This window comes from Chrysemys picta, chromosome 8, assembly GCF_011386835.1.
Source record: "Chrysemys picta bellii isolate R12L10 chromosome 8, ASM1138683v2, whole genome shotgun sequence".
Lineage (NCBI taxonomy): Eukaryota > Metazoa > Chordata > Testudines > Emydidae > Chrysemys > Chrysemys picta.
In genome coordinates this window covers 55,267,177-55,286,187 of record NC_088798.1, presented here as the reverse complement: position 1 = coordinate 55,286,187, position 19,011 = coordinate 55,267,177, and the positions used below count along the sequence as shown (strand labels likewise).

Sequence of the window (19,011 nt, the reverse complement as noted above, 5' to 3'; positions counted from 1 at the left end):
TAAACCCTCTCCAGCGCATCAAGAATCTACAACCTATCCTGAAGGACGATCCCTCACTCTCACAGACCTTGGGAGACAGGCCAGTCCTTGCTTACAGACAGCCCCCCCAACCTGAAGCAAATATTCACCAGCAACTACACACCACACAACAGAAACACTAACCCAGGAACAAATCCCTGCAACAAACCCCATTGCCAACTCTGTCTGCATATCTATTCAAGGGACACCATCTTAGGACCTAACCACATCAGCCACACCATCAGGGGCTCATTCACCTGCACATCTACCAATGTGATATATGCCATCATGTGCCAGCAATGCCCCTCTGCCAGACAGTCTCTACGCAAAAAAATAAATAGACACAAATCAGACATCAAGAATTGTAACATTCAAAAACCAGTAGGAGGGCACTTCAATCTCCCTGGACACTCAATAACAGACTTAAAAGTGGCCATTCTTCAACAAAAAAAAAACCCTTTGAAAACAGACTCCAACTTGAAACTGCAGAACTGAAATTAATTTGCTAAATAAAGACTTGGAGTGGCTGTAATTTTCCCTCTGTTGATATTCACCCCTTCTTGTCAACTGTTGGGAATAAGACACTTCTACCCTGATTGAATTGGCCTCGTTAGCACTGACACCCCCCCCCCCCCCCGCCACTTGGTAAGGCAACTCCTGTCTTTTCATGTGGTGTAATATATATACTACACCCGCCTACAGTATTTTTCACTCCATGCATCTGATGAAGTGGGTTTTAGCCCACGAAAGCTTATGCCCAAATACATTTGTTAGTTTCTAAGGTGCCACAAGGACTCCTCATTGTTTTTGCTGATACAGACTAACACGGCTACCCCTCTGAAACCTGATGCTTCCTGTTCTTTGTTGGAGAATATAAGTATACGCATATCTATTACCCCATTAAGTTTTGGACAGGTGGCTATGCCCTTAGCCCTGTGAAGAGACCAATCAGAAAGTAGTATTAGACAAAAAGTTCCACCTTACCCCTGCTCCCTCTCTGCCCAGTGAGAAGTCCATATTTGTCTGTTAGACTTTCTGGACCCTTTCATCATTTTTTGGGGTCAATCAGGAAGGAATTCAGGGTCTGGAGGCACACCTATCACTGACAGGCCATTATCAGAAAGTCTTTAAGAATAGTGGGTACATTTAAGACTTTTTTCCCCCCAGATATAAAATGGGCCATTAGTTAAAATTTAGACATATCATAATCAAATGCGAGTAAGGGCTCACAGCATTATATAATGTGAGGAGGGGAAATGGGACAATATGAAATTAAAAAGGTCTCTAATGAATATTCTCCAGGATCAAAGGGTATTTTATTCCAGTTAAGGTTTGTTGTTGTTCTGTCTTATGAAGGAAAAGAAACTGAGTTACAAAAGTAATAACTTCTTTTCCCCTTTAAAGAAAGGTTATAGCCGTTACAGAACAATAAAATTTAGCCTAACTGTCAAAGGTGACAGTTGTTAAAGACATTTACCAAGGACTAGCTCCTTCTGGGCTCGCTTGTTTGTGGGTCTGACAGAAAAGAATTCTTTTAAAGGGAAACTGGCAGAGAAGCTGCAAAGTCTTACAGGAAAGGTTTAATTCACATAAGCTTGATTATCTTCTGAGAAATGAATCAAGTCACTTATCACAGTTTTTGTTAAAGTTTTTAAAATTTTAAAAAGCAATGTAAAAGTTGCTTACGTATGTTTGAGTAACTTCGCAATGCTTATTTTCTACATCTTTGGAGACATACAGTAAAAATAAAAGGCTCTTCTCCAAGCCATCAAAAAAGCTACAGCCTTGTTAGGGGAACTATTACCAAGAGTCTTAACATATAAAGAGGCGGGGAAACAAGAGTCTTGAAAAAGGGTAGAACAAAGATTCAGAAGTTTACTTATTGAGCACTGGCACAGTCCTACTGACAACATGCTTCTATGATACTGTCTATTCTGCCCTCTTTTCCTGATTCATGTCATAGAGGGCAGGTGTTTGTGGGAGTTAGCTAACATGCTGCTTTTTCAGGCAGTGCTGTCACACGCTCTCGGAATGAGGGAAAGGGTTACTACATTTAGAAAGTCCAGTGCTTACAGCCAAGAGGATGCATGCATGGATGGATGGATAGATGTTGAAATATGGTAGAGGATGGCTCCCAGCATAATTCATCGGCCCTGCTAAGGGGTGGACTGCAGGAATTTTTAACCCTTGATTTCAGTGGCAGTTAGGGAAGTAGAGCTCAGGAACGCTGGCTTTCAGTAACTTTTCCCAGGGGACCAGGGAGTGTTCCCTCCAAGCACACAGGAGCACACTAGGAAGCATGTGTCTCCGTCCTGGAGAGTCGCTCCCTCCTGGATCTCCTCCAGGCGCAGTGCAGGCTCACAATACACACAGTGACTGGGGATGGAAAGCGAGTCAGTCTCCCCTGAGCTTTGAGGCCTGTTGGCTTGGGCTCGCACAATGCAGACTCCAGACCCGGCCAGTTTGGCTCCGCTTGCTTGCGTGACAAAGGGGGAGGGAGAGACAGCGGCTCATCTGACCAGAAGGGCTGATAAGCAAAGCTCTTTACCTGCTGCTGTGAAGAGAGTCTGCTCATGCCTTAGTTGTCGACTTTGCCACTCCACCTTTAGTCTCAGGCCACTGCTGAAGATTTGGAAGTAAGTTGCATTTGCATTCTGGGGAAGGAAGAGGGAGGTGAGTTTGGCAGTGCACTTTCACTTATCGCCCGAAACGTAGCCTAACTAGCTGCTTTGGAAAGCAGGATCCATGTCTCCCAGATTTAATAATTCCCTTGGTTTGCAGCCTATGTCTACACTATTGCGGTAAGTCGACCTATGCTGTGCAACTCTAGCTATGTGAATAACATAGCTGAAGTTGACGTACCTTAGGTCAAGTTACCGCGGGGTCTACACCGCAGGGGGTTGACAGGAGCAAATCTTACTCTTCTTGTTGGGGATAGAGTACAGGGATCAAATGGAGAGCGATATGCACTCGGTTTGGTGGGTCTTTACTAGACTTGCTAAATCGACCACTAGTGGATCGATCTCAGAGTGTCGATCCCAGCTCTAGTGTAGTCCCCTTCCCATCTCTCCCTGCCCTGCAATATCCACTCCTCCCCTCCCCTGCATTATTTCTTGCATTTTTATCCTGCTCCCAGCCACACAAAAAACTTGGATCCTGCAAATCCCGCAAGAGAGGCAGATTTCCCCATGCCACTAAAAACAAAAAACAAACAGACAAACAAAAAAGGTTGGTTGACATATATAAATGGAAATTCAGACACAATTTTTACCACTAAACGAGTAAAATAAATCTTGCTTAAACCATGTAAAAATTACTTTAACTCCTGTTATAATAGACGTCACATCTCTTTATATTCTTTGCTTAAATTTAAGTATAAAAACTTTTATTTAATAAAAAAGAAAAACTTGCTTTACATTGCTGAACTTCTATTTATGACAAACTGCTGTCATGTGTATATCACAGGGAACGTCAAAACAAATTGCACCATAGTTTTTCTTTAAAAGGTGCAGATTTTTTTTTAATGATTCTAAAAAGTAGTTGTTTTAAAAAGCTGGAATTTTTTAAATCGCTTAAGCACCGTTTTTAGAACTTTGAAACATACCATTCAAGTTATTTATATGTCAGGATTAATGTTGGTTTCTGAAAAACATTTAATGGAAAAATTGCTCACAGCACTAGGTTTTTGACATAAATTGTAAAAAGAGGCGGTAAATTGTAAAACTTATACAGGGTAAACTCATAAATTGTCCACCCTCTATAACACTGATAGAGAGATATGCAGAGCTGTTTGCTCCCCCAGGTATTAATCACTTACTCTAGGTTAATTAATAAACAAAAGTCATTTCATTAAGTATAAAAAATAGGATTTAAGTGGTTTCAAGTAATAACAGACAGAACAAAGTAAGTTACCAAGCAAAATAAAGCAAAACCACGCAAGTCTAAGCCTAATATATTAAGAAACTGATTACAGGTAAAATCTCACCCTCAGAGATGTTCCAATAAGCTTCTTTCACAAACTAGACTCCTTCCTAGTCTGGGCCCAATCCTTTCCCCAGTACAGTCCTTGTTAGTTCTAGCTCAGGTAGTAACTACGGGTTCTCTCATGACTGGCAGCCCCCTTTGTTCTGTTCCACCCCCTTTTATAGCTTTGGCACAAGGCAGGAATCTTGTATCTCTCTGGTCCTCAATCCTCCTTCTAAATGGAAAAGTATCAGATTTAAGATGGATCCCAATATCATGTGACATGGTCACATGTCACTCTAAGACCTCATTCTTCATTACCCACGGGCTGACCTACACGTCCACAGGAAGGCTTGCAGGTAAATAAACCATCTACAACCAATTGTCCTAGTCAATGAGAGCCATCAAGATTCTAAACCACCATCAATGGCCCACACTTTGCATAGTTACAATAGGACCTTAGAGCTATACTTTATATTTCTAGCTTCAGATACAAGATACATGCATACAAATAGGATGAACACACTCAGTAGATTATAGGCTTTGTAATGATACCTTACAAGAGACCTTTTGCATAAAGCATATTCCAGTTATGTAATATTCACACTTATAAGCAGATTTCCATAAAACATATGGTGTGCAATGTCACAGATGAATCATGGGGATGGGACGGGGAGAGCGTGGGGGCAATGGACTGGGAGCGGGGCAGGGAGGAGTTACATGGAAGGTCACATGGGGAGGTCATGTGTCCCCTCTTAGCTGGTGCCCCCCCTCCCGTACTGGTAAAAAATGGATTCTACTTGCACCTCTGCTAACCCTAGCTCTGAGAGCACCACCTCGGGAACCCAATCCCTATCCCAACATGTCCTACCGTTTGGAACCCTAGTTTGGCGAGTGGTATTCTCTGGAACAATACCCTTGTGCACAGATCCCTAATCTCTCGAAACATATTCTGTTCTGACACGTCCTACCATTTGAAATCATAACCCTACCCAGGGGAGCCCAAACCACTGGAACCCTAACCCTACCCTGAGAAATCGTACCATTTGCAACCTACCCCTAGCCCAGGGAGCCCTATCCACTAGACCCCTAGCCCAGGGAGGCCTACTGATAGGACCCCGAACCTAGCTCCAAGTATCCCACCCATAGGAGCCCTACCCATTGCAACCGTAACCCTAGCCCCATTTATTCTATCCATAGGAACCCTAACCCTAGGGCAGTGGTTTTCAAACTGTGGGTTACGACCCAGTACTGGGTGGCAGAATGTAAGGCAATGGGTTGCGGCGGCTCTGGTCAGCACTGCCAACCAGGCCGTTAAAAGTCCCGTCAGCGGTACTGCCGGCTAAGGCAGGCTAGTCCCTACCTGTTTGACACCACACTGCACCCCGGAAGTGGCCAGAAGCAGATCTGGCTCCTAGGTGGTGGGGGCTATGGGGCTCCGTGCACTGCCCCTACCCCGAGCACTGGCTCAGCCAATGGGACCTGGAGGGGCAATGCCTGCACACGAGAGCCACTTGCGCGCCTCAACCTAGGAGCTGCACCTGCTGCTGACCGCTTTCAGGGTGCAGCGGGGTCCGCGGTGCTGGGACAGGCAGGAAACCTGTCTTAGCACCCCTGCTGCACCACTGACTGGCAGCTGCCCAAGGTAAGCCCGTGCTCCAACCCCAAGCCCCAATCCCCTACCCCAGCCCTGAGCCCCCCCAAACCAAGAGCCCCCTCCTGCACCGCAAACCCCTCATCCCCAGCCCCACCCCAGAGCCTGCACTCCCAGCCCAGAGCCCTGACCCCCTCCCACACCCCAACCTCCTGCCCCAGCCCTGAGCCCCTCCCACACCCCAAACCCCTCATCCCCAGCTCCGTTGGGTCATGGGCATCAACAATTTTCTTCAACTGGATCGCCAGAAAAAAAGTTTGAAAACCACTGCCCTAGGGCAGGGGGCCCTACCCACAGGAAACCTAACCCTGGGGGGAAAGCCCTACCCATAGGAACCCTAACCCTGGGGGAGTAGGGAGCCCTACCCAATGCACAGTCAACCTGTGGAACTCCTTGCCAGAGAATGTTGGAAGGCCAAGACTATAACAGGGTTCAAAAAAAGAACTAGATAAATTCATGGAGGATAAGTCCATCAATGGCTTTCAGCCAGGATGGGCAGCGATGGGGTCCCTAGCCTCTGTTTGTCAGAAGCTGGGAATGGGCAACAGGGGATGGATCACTTGATGATTGCCGGTTCTGTTCTGTTCATTCCCTCTGGGGCACCTGCCATTGGCCACTGTCAAAAGACAGGATACTGGGCTAGATGGACCTTTGGTCTGACCCAGTATGGCCATTCTTGTGTTCTTAGAAACCGTAACCCATAGGAATCCTAACCCTGGGGGCGGAGAAGAGACCTACCCATAGGAAACCTAACCTTAGGGCAGGGAGCCCCACCCATCAAAACTGTAACCATAGCTTCATTTACCCTAACCATAGGAACCCAAATCCTGGGAGAAGGGGAGCCCTACCCAATAAAACCCTAACTCGGGGGGTGGCGGGGAGGGGGAGTCCTACCCATAGCAACCCAAACCCTAGCTCCAAGTACCATACCTCTAGGAACTCTAACCCTCGGGCAACGAGTCAATAGGAACCCTAACCCTTGGAGGGGAGCCCTACCCATAAGAACCCTAACACTAGGGCAGGGAGCATTACCCATAGCAACTGTAACCCTAGCTCCCTTGACCTTACCCATAGAAACACTAAGTCTAGGGTGGGGAGCCATACCCACAGGAACCCTAACCCTAACTCCAAGTAACCTAATCTTAGCCACCAAAACCATAGCTCCAAGTACCCTACCAGAGCCACACAAAACCTAGCTCTAAGGACCCTACCCATAGCCACCCACAACCTAGCTCCAAGTACCCTACCATAGCCATGTAACCCTAGCTCCATTTACCCGACCCACAGGAATCCTTCCCCTAGGGATGGGAGCCCTACCCTCAGCAATCCAAACCCTAGCTCCAAGTACCCTACCCTGTAGCCCAGTGGGCTAGATTGCCTTTATTATATTCACTGCTTTGCATTATATTCTGCTTTGCACTATATCCAGCAGTAAGGCAAGAAACCTACAGGCCTGTATCCTGTAAGAGATTAGCTTCAGCAAGTTAGCATAAGGCTTTAGGCCTATGAGCTTTGAACAGATAAACTTTGCACAGATAAACGGCCCAATGGAAACCCCAAGTATTGGGGAGCTGAAAATAGAGTGTTTAAGGGGAATTTCTGACCACAGGAACAGGACCCAACTACAAGAGTGTCATGGCAACAAACTGATACTTACCAGGTACAGGAGCTACATCTGTAGATACCTAACCACAAGAGGCCCATGGTAGTGGATTGACATATATGATAATAAGTTAAGATCATTGATATACGAACTTATAGGAGAAGGACACACCAAAATTAGTAAGGTGAGGATATACATATAAGGAAAAAGGGAAATATCCCTACTGAATATGCATCAAACATAGCTTTGTCAGCATATCATATTATAAAAATTGCATCCCAGCCTAAGGGTAGTAGGAGAAGGAAATGTAGTCCTTGGGATGTGCCAGAATGATGGCCATGGGTGATGAGGGAGAAGGTGATGGTGATGAGGAAGATGATGGCTAACATTTCAGATTGTTCCACAACAGATAGTGGGAGTATATGGATGTGCCGATGTACATTCTGTGATATCCCTGTCTATCTTACTGAGTTGGGGTGTTTGTGACTGTGCTAAATGTAAATACAGAAGAGTTCCTATAGTGTGTGTGTTCTAACTGTGCACATGGGGGTTCCCAACTATATTATAATTTGAATAATACTGGGCCTGATCTTGGGACAAGATCCTGTCAACCCTCAAAGTGATAACTGGGGATTCTTAAGTAATCAATGGACTTAATACATAAACTACAGTTCAGGCAGGGCCAGCTTTAGGCTGATTCAGCCGATTCAGCTGAATTGGGCCCCACGCTAAGAGGGCCCCGCGCCGCAGCTCTCCACTCCACCCCCAGCTCACTTCCCCCTCCTCCCCTCCCCTGAACGCTCCGCCCCCTGCTCCTCCCTCTCCCCTGCTTCCCGTGAATCAGAGGTTCGGGGGAAGTCTGAAAAGAAGCAGGGGCGGGCAGGCAGCACCAGGTAAGCTGGGGTGGCGGGGGGCACGAGAAGGGCTCCGGGGAGGCGCGGCCCAGTCCGGCCTCGGTTCCGGCCGAGTGTGCCGGCCCCAGCGGCTCCGGCCCGGCTCGGCTCCAGCCTGTCCCCCTTGGCTCGGGTCCGGCCTGGTCTGGCTCCCACGGCTCGGGTCCAGCTCGGCTCGGGCCCGGCCCGGCCCCCGCAGCTTGGCTTGGCTCAGGTCCGGCCTGGCCCGGCCCGGCCCCCGCGGCGTGGCTCCGGCCCCCTGGCCCAGCCGCTGAGCGGCTCCGGGCCGGACCCAAGCCCGGCGACCCCGGCCGGAGCGCACCTCGATTCCTGGGAGCGGGGCTTGCCGCAAGCCCCGCCCCCAGGAATTGGGCCCCGCTCTTGCTAAAACCGGCCCTGAGTTCAGGCTACAACCCATAGCAACCCATATGCTAGGGAGCAAACCCTACCATAGAAACCCCAACCCTAGCTCCAAGTACCCTACCCATAGCCACCCAAACCCTAGCTCCAAGTGCCCTCTCCCTAGAGACGCTAACTCTAGGGCACAGAGCCTGACCCATATGTAAGGGGACTGTTGCCCCCTTACTAACATTCAGTGGGAGTGTTTTGTAGGGTTACCATACGTCCTCTTTTTCCCAGACATGTCCGGCTTTTCGGCACTCAAACCCCCGTCCGGGGGGAATTGCCAAAAAGCCGAACATGTCCGGGAAAATGGCGGCTCTGCTCCTCCCCTGACTCTTCGGCTCTGTTTAAGAGCTGAGCTGCCCGAGCGCTATGGGCTTCAGGCAGCCCCCTTGCCTCCAGACCCCAGCTGCCAGCTGGGCACTTCCCCTCCCGGGCTCCGGCGGTGCAGGGTCCGGAGGCATGGGGGCTGCCCGAAGCCGGTAGCGCTGGGGCAGCCAGCTCTTAAACAGAGCCAAAGAGTCAGCGGAGGAGCAGAGCCTCCGCGGCTCTGCTCCTCCCCTGACACTTTGGCTCTGTTTAAGAGCCGGGCATAGGGGCTGCCCGAAGCCGGTAGCGCTCGGGCAGCCCGGCTCTTAAACAGAGCCGGGCTGCCCGAGCGCTACCGGCTTCGGGCAGCCCCCATGCCTCCGGACCCTGCGCCGCCGGAGGGGAAGTGCCCGGCTAGGGGTGCAGGGTCTGGGGGCTGCCCGGCAAACCGTGAAGCCGGTAGCACTCGAGCAGCCCTTTCCCCGTGGCTGGGAGTGGGAGGGAGGAGGGGGCAGAGTTAGGGCAGGGAAGGAGCGGAATTGGGGTGGGGTGGGGGTGGGGAAATGGGCGGGGCCAGAGCCCGTGGAGAGTCCTCTTTTTTTATTTAATAGATATGGTAACCCTAGTGTTTTGGTTGGCTAGCTCCCAGCACTAAAAGGGGAAGAGTCGATGGGAAATCAGGAGCCTGAGACTGACAGTCCCCAGGAACAATGGGGAGAGGCCAATGCTCCAGATCAGCCTGATTGACAGGGCAGGCAGGCTAATCAGAGAGTCAGGAGGCCAAGGGGGTCCCATCCTCCCTGTGTGACCTGGAATTGCCTGAGTCAGACAGAGTGGGGCCGAGCTAAGGAGAGAGCAGGGGCCCGAGCTAAGTTGCTGGAAGCAAAGCTGCAGCCACCAGAGTCAGAGGGGCCAGACAAGCAGTCTGGGAGGCAGGGTAGAGCTGGGAGCAGAGTCACAGAAGCAGCCTGCAGAGCAGACCTGTCCTGGGGGCAGAGCTGCAGCAACCAGAGCCAGAGAGGCCAGAGAAGCAGCCCAGGGAGCTGAAGGCAGATCAGCAGCAGCAGCCGGGCTGAGGCAGTGTGGGGCTGGAGCAGTCTGGAACTGGGTGTGGTGAGCAGCTGGGGAGAGCAAGGGGGACCCTGGGCAGCAGGCCCAGCGCAGGGAGACACCTCAGCCAAGAGGCTCTGCAGGCCAGACTTGGAGGTGGATTGTAACCCTGACAGGGCAGGGGCAACGCTGGGAATAAGGGTCGTGCCACCTAGAGCCTGAGAGTGTGTGGCCACCGCCAGAGCAAGTGTTCGACCCGCAGCATCTCTGCAGCACAGCCAGGGCCTGAGAAGGAGCCTGGGACCTACAAGGAACAGACTGAACTGCCCTGACGTTCCAGAGACACTGTTTGTGATGTTCCCTGCCACAGAGCAGGGTGATGTGTTTTCCTTTAACTTTTCCCATTTTTCCTTATTATTTTTTTAAATTAATTGTTAATTAAACAACTTGTATTTGCTTTAAATTGTATGAAATGATCAGTGGGTCACCGAGGTGCCCAGTGCAAAGAGAGTACCCCGGAGTGGGAACACCCTAGCCCCTGTCCTGGGTGACCACAGCAGGGTTGGGGGTCGAGACCCCCAGGAAAACTGGGCCCAGCCTTGTCGGAGTTTACAAGGACTCTGCCAGACAGGAGAGTGGAAGGGGAGTCCTCAAGGGCAGGGAGGCCTCTGGGTAAAGGGAGTGGGAGCGAGGACTCAGATCCTTTTGCTAGCCCACTTCACCGGGGTAGTGCAGAAGCCAGGAAAGTTCCCCACAATAGCAGGACCATTCTCCCACTTACATATAGGAACCCTAACCCTAGGGCGGGGAGCCCTACCCATAGCCACCCAAACCCTAGCTCTAAGTACCATACCCTGTGAATCCTAACCCTAGGGCTGGGAGCTCCACCTATAGGATCCATAACCGTAGCTGCAAGTACCATACCCATAGGAACCCTAACTCTAGCCCAGGACATCCTAATCTCAGAAACCCTAACCCTGGCCCAGGGAGCTTTCCCCTTCCAAACCCTAATCCTGGTCCAGGGAGCCCAACCCTCTGGAAGCCTAACCCTAGCATGTGGAGCCATAACCTTTGGAACCTTAACTCTAGCCGGGGAGCACTACCCTTTGAAACCATATACTTAGCCCCTGGAGTGTTATGTTTTGGAACCAAAACCCTAGGCCCAAGAGCCCCACCATCTGGAACCCTGTCCCTATCCCTAATAGTCCTATCATATGGTAGCCTAACCATAACCCCATAAGCCATACCTTGGGAACCCTAACCCTAGCCCGAGAAGTCCTACCATCTGGTTTAGATATGCCCACTAGTGGCAGCATGTAGCACTTACACTATCTAGCACCTTTAACCATCAAAGTGCTTTATAAACACTAGCCAGAGTTGCCAACATTTGAAAATGGTTTCAACGGACATTTGCTAACTAAGCTGAGGTCTAGCTGATGAGACCCCAGGCTCTGGAGGGTTGTGTGCATATTCTGCTGAGTGTAAGGTGATTTTTTCCTTTTGAGGAAGAGGCAGAGAAAAGTGCCTGAAATTCAGCAAAATGGGCCTCAACCCCTCTAGCACCTCGGCCCAGCACCTGCATGACTGGAAAAATTATCACTTGACTATGTCAAATTGTCCCTCTCCCCAACCTGACAGTTCTCTCTTCCTCATCTCCCACCTCAGCTCTGGGTTCTATTCATCTCCATTCACTACTTCTTCTCATGCTGGAGGAGTATTCTACTGTGTAAGCACGAGGTCAAACACCTTGTTTAGGATCTCCCCCAGGCAGGGCCTGGACTGCCCTCTATTTTGCCTACATTGAGTGTAGATGTGCTCAGCCGGAGCTTGGGAGGTGATGCCTGTACTTAGAGAGGCCTAAACGGCCTCACCAGGTACAGGCATCACCTCCTCTCTCCCCAGGCTCCTGCTGAGCACAACTGAGAGGCACCCAGGGCTTCAGAACCATGTGGTGATTCTCAGAGCTCATCACGCCTCATCAGCTGCTAGAAGGATTCTTCAAGCCACTTGCCCTACACCAGTGGTTCTCACATTTTTTTATTGGTGTCCCCTTTCACAGACAAGCCTCTGAGTGCGACCCCCTTATAAATTAAAAAAATATTTTTATCTATTTAACACCATTATAAATGCTGGAGGCGAAGCGGGGTTTGGGGTAGAGGCTGACAGCTCACAACCCCCCCCCCCATGTAATAACCCGATGACCCCCTTAGGTCTCCCAAACCCCAGCTTGAGAACCTCTGTCCTACACCCTGTGGCCATCTCTGGGAATTGCAGCAGCTCACAGGCCTGGAATGCTGGCAGAGGCTGAAGTTACCTGGGACTTATTTGCAAAGAGGAGCAACAAAAATGATTAAAGGTCTAGAAAACATGACCTATGAGGGAAGATAGAAAAAAAAATGGGGTTTGCTTAGTCTGGAAAAGAGAAGACTGAGAGGGACATGATAACAGTTTCCAAGTACATAAAAGGTTGTTACAAAGAGGAGGGAGGTAAATTGTTCTTGTTAACTTCTAAAGATAGGACAAGAAGCAATGAGCTTAAATTGCAGCAAGGACAGTTTAGGTTGGACATTAGGAAAAACTTTCTGTCAGGAAATCTAAGAACTGGAATAAATTGTCTAGGGAGGTTGTGGAATCTCTGTCATTGGAGATTTTTAAGAACAGGCTAGACAAACACCTGTCAGGGATGGTCTAGATAAAATACTTAGTCCTGCCGTGACTGCAGGGGACTGGACTAGATGACCTCTTGAGGTCCCTTCCAGTCCTATGATGCTATGAAATAGAGAAACAGCAACGGCATAGCCACCTTTTTTTATTGGGGGGGGAGGGGAGAGGGAGCTAGAGTTAAAAAAAATAATAGCTGTTTAATATTGCTTTAAATCAGTAGTTTTGTATCATAGCTAAATGTGTCCACTTTTAATAGAGACAGATGAGCTTCTGTTCCAAACCCTGTGTTTCCTTTATTTATTACCGCAATCCCTAACATTTTGGAAGGGCTAAAGTCCCTACAAGCTCCCAGTTCCTACATCCATGGGCAGTGATTGTAACCTGGAGGTAGAAGGTCTAAAGCAGAGTGTAAACTCAGAGATGAATGACAGAGCAACCAGTGTGATAGAGGATATCCTAAAACAGAGAGGCCCCTCCTACCACAGTGTCCAAAATCAGAGGGAGTGTGAGAAGAACTCCTTCAACTATCAGCAACAATAGAGCATTCGTCATTAAAGAGTGATGAGGAAAAAAACTGCCCCTGAAGCCTGGGAGAAAGATGAGAGAAAGTACAGACAACACCATGCTACAGAGAACTCTGTCAACTCCTCAGGGATGGGCAATAATGACTAATGGATATAGGGGATCAGACCTCAAATACATCAGGAAGCCCTATCCCAGGCAGATGGCTCCCAGCTCTGACGCCTCTGAGGTGCTGGCTCCTTTTAACACTTTGGCAACACTCATCATGCTGATAAAGCTTTATTGAGTGGGATGGTGTCAGACTTGCCTCTCCACTTTCAGATGTCACTGGCCTTCAGTGGGAAAGGGACAGGGAAAGCAGCTGCAGGAGGATGAGGGAGGGAGCACAATGGCTGACCTAAGCAGTGTGCATCTTCTCTGGAAATACTGTCACTGTGGCCCAACTAACTGCCTTGGAAAGAGGAATCACAATCTTCCTGGATTTAATCATTCCTCTGCTTTTGTCTTCTCTTGCACTCCTTGCCTTTGTAATACAGCCAGACTCAAATTGAACCATGCCTTCAACCACCCTAGCCACGGTTGCCAACTTTCACACAGTAAATAAGCACCCCGACTTTCACAATAAGCCAAAAATCAAGCTAATCCCATTTCAAAACAAGCCAATCCTAAAGAACCTCAACACGCTATGTGACTAGCAGAGGTGGCAGATTTATATAATTTTTGGTGGTGCCTAGAATGGGTCCAAGTCATTCCTCCCCCCCCCCCACACACACACCTCCCTAAGCGTCTGAGAGGAATTTTGGGTGCAGGAGGGGGGAGGGGCCGGGCTCTCAGAGAGCGTTTGGGTGCGGGCTCTATGCTGGGGCAAGGGGTTGGAGTCAGGGCCGGCTCTAGGCACCAGCAAACGAAGCACATGCGGGGCGGCAGGGGCAGCATTCAGGACACTTTCTTTTTTTGTGTGCTGCGGCTCCGGAGGTGGGTTTTTTTTTGCTCCAGAGGTTGGGGGTTTTTTTGCGCTTGGGGTGGCAAGAATCCTAGAGCCAGCCCTGGTTGGAGTGCAGGGGGTGGGCTCTGGGAGGGCGTTTGGGTGCGGGCTGGAGCAGGCAGATGGGGTGTAGGGGACGGGCTCTGGGAAGGAGTTTGGGTGCAGGGTCTGGGGCAAGGGGTTGGAATGCAGGAGGGGGCTCAGAGCTGGGGCTGAGGGTTGGGGAACAGGGGGTGAAGGCTCTGGCTGGGGGCACAGGCTCTGGGGTGGGGTGAGGCGGGCCAGGGATAAGGCGCTTGGGATGAAGACAGGTTGCCCCAGGGCTAGGGCCAGAGAGGAGGACTCCCCCCAACCCTCTCCCCACCAGCAACAATGAGCTCCGGGGGAGGGACCCCACCTCTTCCCCACCACCCCAACAGCACACTCACCCTGCACCACTGTCACTGCACGTGCTCCTAGGGCCCCTCTCAGGTCCAGGAAGCCCGCTCGCTCCCCTATGATGGGTGCCGGGGGGGGGGGGGGGTTGCCATCACATGTGGCCTTCTCCACTGCTGCTGCCCCTCACCGTAGCCTCACTGGGGGTGGGGGGTGGGGCTGCCCTTGCTCAGCGTGGGGCAGGAGAGGTGACTGGGGGTGGCACACGGTGTCACAACACTCACCCAAGCCCCAGCTGCTCAGATCCAGGAAGGCTCCCCCCCGCCTCCCTTGTGGTGGGTGCCGGGGGGTGGGGGGAGAAGAGGAAGGGGGCTGACATCACATGTGGCTTCCTCCCCTGCTGCAGCCTGCTGCCCCTCACCGTAGCCTCATGGGGGATGGGGCTGCCCCTTGCCAGCATGGGGCAGGAGGGGCGGGGGCATGGATCATAGGATCAGACACTCACCAAAGCCCCAGCAGTTGCCCAGGTGAGTGAGGTCCAGACCTCTCCCATCCGGAAGCCCCCTCCCTGTCAATGCCGGGGGAGGAGAGGGCGCCAATCATGTGTGCGCCTCCTCCCCCTCCTCCCGTGCAGCAGCAGCCAGCTGTCTTGGCCAGCCCCTGCTCTTGTGCTGTAGCCTAGCCTTAGGCAGCAGCAGCCAGCAGTGCAGACAAGGGAGAGCAGGGTGGAGCAGCAAGGCAGCTGCCCGCTTTTAATCAGACAGGGATGCTCTGGGCCCAGAGGAGGCGCGCAGGGGCCAGGGGATGATTCAGGAAGGGTCGGGGGAGAGACCCGTCTCCAAACATTGGTGGAGCCGGGCTCCCAGCCCTGAATATCCCTGAAGCCCGTGCACCACGGGCCCATATAGCTCGCTGCCCCGGTGACTAGATCCCCCCGGTGTGCAGTCTGGGACTGTGGTGGGCCCACTGTACACACCTGACTCTCTCCCCTCACCCTTGCCCCTCCTTGCCGGGAGCTGATCAAAAAAAAAAAAAGAAGAAGCTACAAGCAACTCAGAAGCCAATTAAGCCAAAACCAAGCCCAATTTCTGCCCCCTTTTTTTTTTTGCAGGGTTAGCATGTCTGCCCATAGCCCCTCTCGCCTTTTCTTTCCTTTACTAAGGCACCACAGACACATTAGAAGAAAAAAATCATAGCAAACAGTAAATATTTCCTCATTAAAAAGACTGGAATAACTCAGCCGACAACCTTCCCACTGAGGATCCAAACAGCTCTCCTTGTCTTCCTCAGCCCACCTTGTATATACCAGTCACTCACCTCCCTTCTTCCTCAGAGGCCTGCAGTCCCACATAGGAGTGTTTGCCTTCTTGTTTGTTCAGAGTTCTAGCCACACAGCTCAGCAAAGAGGCGGGAGAACAGAGGATTGGACTGCAAGGGACGGAGAAGAAAAAAGCAGAGTAATGGAGGAGAGAGGTGCACTGAGTGCTCAGTGAGGTATTTTAGTTTCGTTTCTCCTGCAGTGTCTTAGGAAGGAAGTCAGAGACTTCCTTATGGTCTTTTCCTTTATGACACATCATAGATAATTTTAACGAATGGATATGTTTGCCGTGTAAAATCTTCATCAGGGTTCCTAGTTGTTGTATAGCAGGGGTAGGCAAACTTTTTGGCCCGAGGGCCAAATCTGGGTGGGGAAATTGCATGCAGGGCCATGAATGTAGGGCTGGGGCAGGGGGCTGGGGTGCAGGAAGGAGTGCGGGGTGTGGGAGGGGGTGTGGTGTGCAGGAAGGGGCTCAGGGGAAGGGGTTGGGACAGAGGAGGGGGTGCAGAGCATGGGAGGGGGCTCAGGGCAGGGGTGCAGGGAGGGGTGCAGAGTGCAGGAGGGGGCTCAGGGCAGGGGGTTGAGGTGCAGGAGGGGTGCAGGGTGTGACAGGGGGCTCAGGGCAGGGGGTTGCGGTGCAGCGGGAACTCAGGGCAGGGGGTTGGGGTGCAGGAAGGAGTGCGGGGTGTGGGAGGGGGTGTGGTGTGCAGGAAGGGGCTCAGGGGAAGGGGTTGGGACAGAGGAGGGGGTGCAGAGCATGGGAGGGGGCTCAGGAAAGGGGTGCAGGGAGGGGTGCAGAGTGCAGGAGGGGGCTCAGGGCAGGGGGTTGAGGTGCAGCGGGAACTCAGGGCAGGGGGTTGGGGTGCAGGATGCAGAAGAGGTTCCCAGCCAATGGGAGCTCGGGGGGCGGTGCCTGCAGGCAAGGGCAGGATGTGGAGCCCTGTGCCTTCCCCCCTTCCCCAGGGGCCTCAGGGACGTCATGCCGGCTGCTTCTAGGAGCGGTGCGGGGCCCGCGGCACCACGAAGGTGGCAATCCCGTGGGCCAGATCCAAAGCCCTGACAGGCCAGATCCGGCCCGCGGGCCATAGTTTTCCCACCCCGATGTATAGCCTATCCTTAGTACAAGAGACAGCAACAATTGCCTGCAAACACAAATCCATAAAAACTGTACTAGGCAAGTGGCAAGGTTCTCTAGGAAATGCTTCCCTCTTATCCAGGTTGTGTCCTGTGTATTTTCAGAGGTGAATTTAATACAATATAGTTTTCAGATATAAGTTGTCAGCTCCCAAAGTTAGACTGCTCAGTCACTACTCTGCTCACTGTCTCATGCAAAACAGACTCAGGAAAATAACCCCCCAAAAAGTGTGGAATCTGGAAGTGATTTAAACAGAAGTATTGGAGCTATTATTAAAAATGGAATAAAAATCAGAGCAGATTTTCTACCTGGTTCTGCTCCCTTTGCACTGGTCAGGAGCATACGTGGAGAAGAGACTGGTCACAAACCCCTCGCTATCCTTAGTGAGCATAGAGCTGGCTACACTCCCTTCCTCAGAGCCCGCAATGCAGGGGATATGGACTAAACACAATATGCTCCAGCAATCTCCAATTGGTGTTTGGTCTCACTGAATAATGAGGTTGCCATCTGCTGGCAAGGCGTCCTTTAGGAACCATTGCCAGCTCACATGTTAGAGCAGCCCACAGGCTGCTCTATTTTACACCCTGGGCTGACTGGAGAATCAGGGCATCATAGCTAGCTCATGGATCATCCCCTCCCTACTGCACCCAGTGGGAGCTGGTCATGGCAGAGCTCTGGCCCTTTATGTTTCCATACAGTCAGGTTGTTTTTATAGTTAATCTCTACTCTTTGATTTTTAGAAGCTGATGAAATGTTGTCGTTCAGTCATTTACATATAAAGGGCCCATGTATGCTACTAACTGTAAGGAGCACTGTGGAGAGTAGGCATCAAAGGACGAACCATCCACAAGACTCAGAGTGCCAGAACCTGCAGCCCTCTGATTGGCCAAGTGCCCCTTCCTAACCCCAGGGATTGTTCAGGCAACCATACAGACCTTGGCCTGCTACAGTGCCAGACTTTGACTCCAGCCTGACTTCTGCCCTGATTCCTGACACTAAATTCTAGCCCGGTGCTGCTCTGCTCTCCAGTCTCCAACTCCAGCCTGACTGACCCTGACTCTTGTTTACAGGATCTGGCCTTGTGATGCCTGGGTCAGGCACTAGGTGACCGACAGCAATTGAAGTGCAAAGTCGAGGAGAAACCAGGACTGGAAGCCAGAGTCTAGCATTGGGGTGGGCAAACTACGGCCCATGGGCCAGATCCGACTCATCAGGGTTTTGGATCTGGCCCCTGGGATTGCCATCGCCATGGCACTCCCGGAAGCGGCCGGCCCGACGGCCCTGCAGCCCCTGGGGCAAAGACAGGGGGGCAGAGGGCTCCACATGCTGCCCTCTCCTGCAGGCACTGCCCCCAGTAGCTCCCATTGGCTGGGAATGGGGAACAGTGGCCAATGGGAGCTTCAGGGAAGGTACCCGCAGGCGAGGGTAGCGCACAGAGCCCTCTGCCTCCCTCCATCTCCCCCAGGGGCCGCAGGGACTTGGTGCCAGCTGCTTCTGGGAGCAGCGTGGGGCCAGGGTAGGCAGGGAGCCTGCCTGGCCCCGCTGCATGCTGCTGCCACCCTGGAGCCACTCCAGTTAAGTGGTGCCAGGCCGGTACCCACACCCCAAACTCCTCCTGCACCCTGTGCCCCAATCCCCTACCCTGAGCCCCCTGCTGCACCCCGCACCTCTCCTACACCCCAACCCCCTGCCGCACCCCTCCTGCACCCCAACCCCCTGCACTGAGCCCCCTGCTGCACCCCGCACCGCTCCTGCACCCAAACCCTCTGCCAAGCCCCCTGCCACACCCCGCACCCCTTCTGCAACCCAACCCCCTGCCCTGAGCCGCCTGCCGTACACCTCCTGCACCTCAACCCCCTGCCCTGAGCCCCCGCCACACCCTGCACCCTCCTGCACCCCAAGCCCCTGCCCTGAGCCACCTGCCGCACACCTCCTGCCCTGAGCCCCCAACCCCCTGCCCTGAGCCCCCTCCCACACTCCGCACCCCCTGCTCCACCCCAACCCCTTTTCCTGAGCCCCTCCCTGCATACCACACCCCCTCCCACACCCCAACTCCCTGCCCTAGCCCTACATTCATGGCCCTGCATGCAATTTCCCCACCCAGATGTGGCCCTTGGGCC

General features: G+C 52.0%; 2 protein-coding genes across 4 annotated transcripts in view; both read right to left on the bottom strand.

Moving 5' to 3' along the window:
- The window catches only part of LOC101946660 (2-5A-dependent ribonuclease-like), a 66,024-nt gene extending 50,197 nt beyond the window's left edge, over positions 1-15,827 (bottom strand). Inside the window, exon 1 of the mRNA XM_065554489.1 lies at positions 15,756-15,827. The gene's annotated coding sequence lies outside the window, so the exon portion shown is untranslated. The remainder of the gene's footprint in view (positions 1-15,755) is intronic.
- Positions 1-15,895, bottom strand: part of LOC103305973 (2-5A-dependent ribonuclease-like) — a 41,291-nt gene extending 25,396 nt beyond the window's left edge. Inside the window, exons 1-2 of one of the 3 annotated variants that reach the window (XM_065554491.1) lie at positions 15,756-15,895; positions 2,567-2,672 (exon numbers count right to left, since the gene is read on the bottom strand). The gene's annotated coding sequence lies outside the window, so the exon portion shown is untranslated. Of the gene's footprint in view, positions 1-2,566; positions 2,673-7,292; positions 7,392-15,755 lie in introns of those variants that run through there. The other 2 variants (XM_065554493.1, XM_065554492.1) reach the window with 2 other exon arrangements.
- Between the last annotated feature and the right edge of the window lie 3,116 nt (positions 15,896-19,011).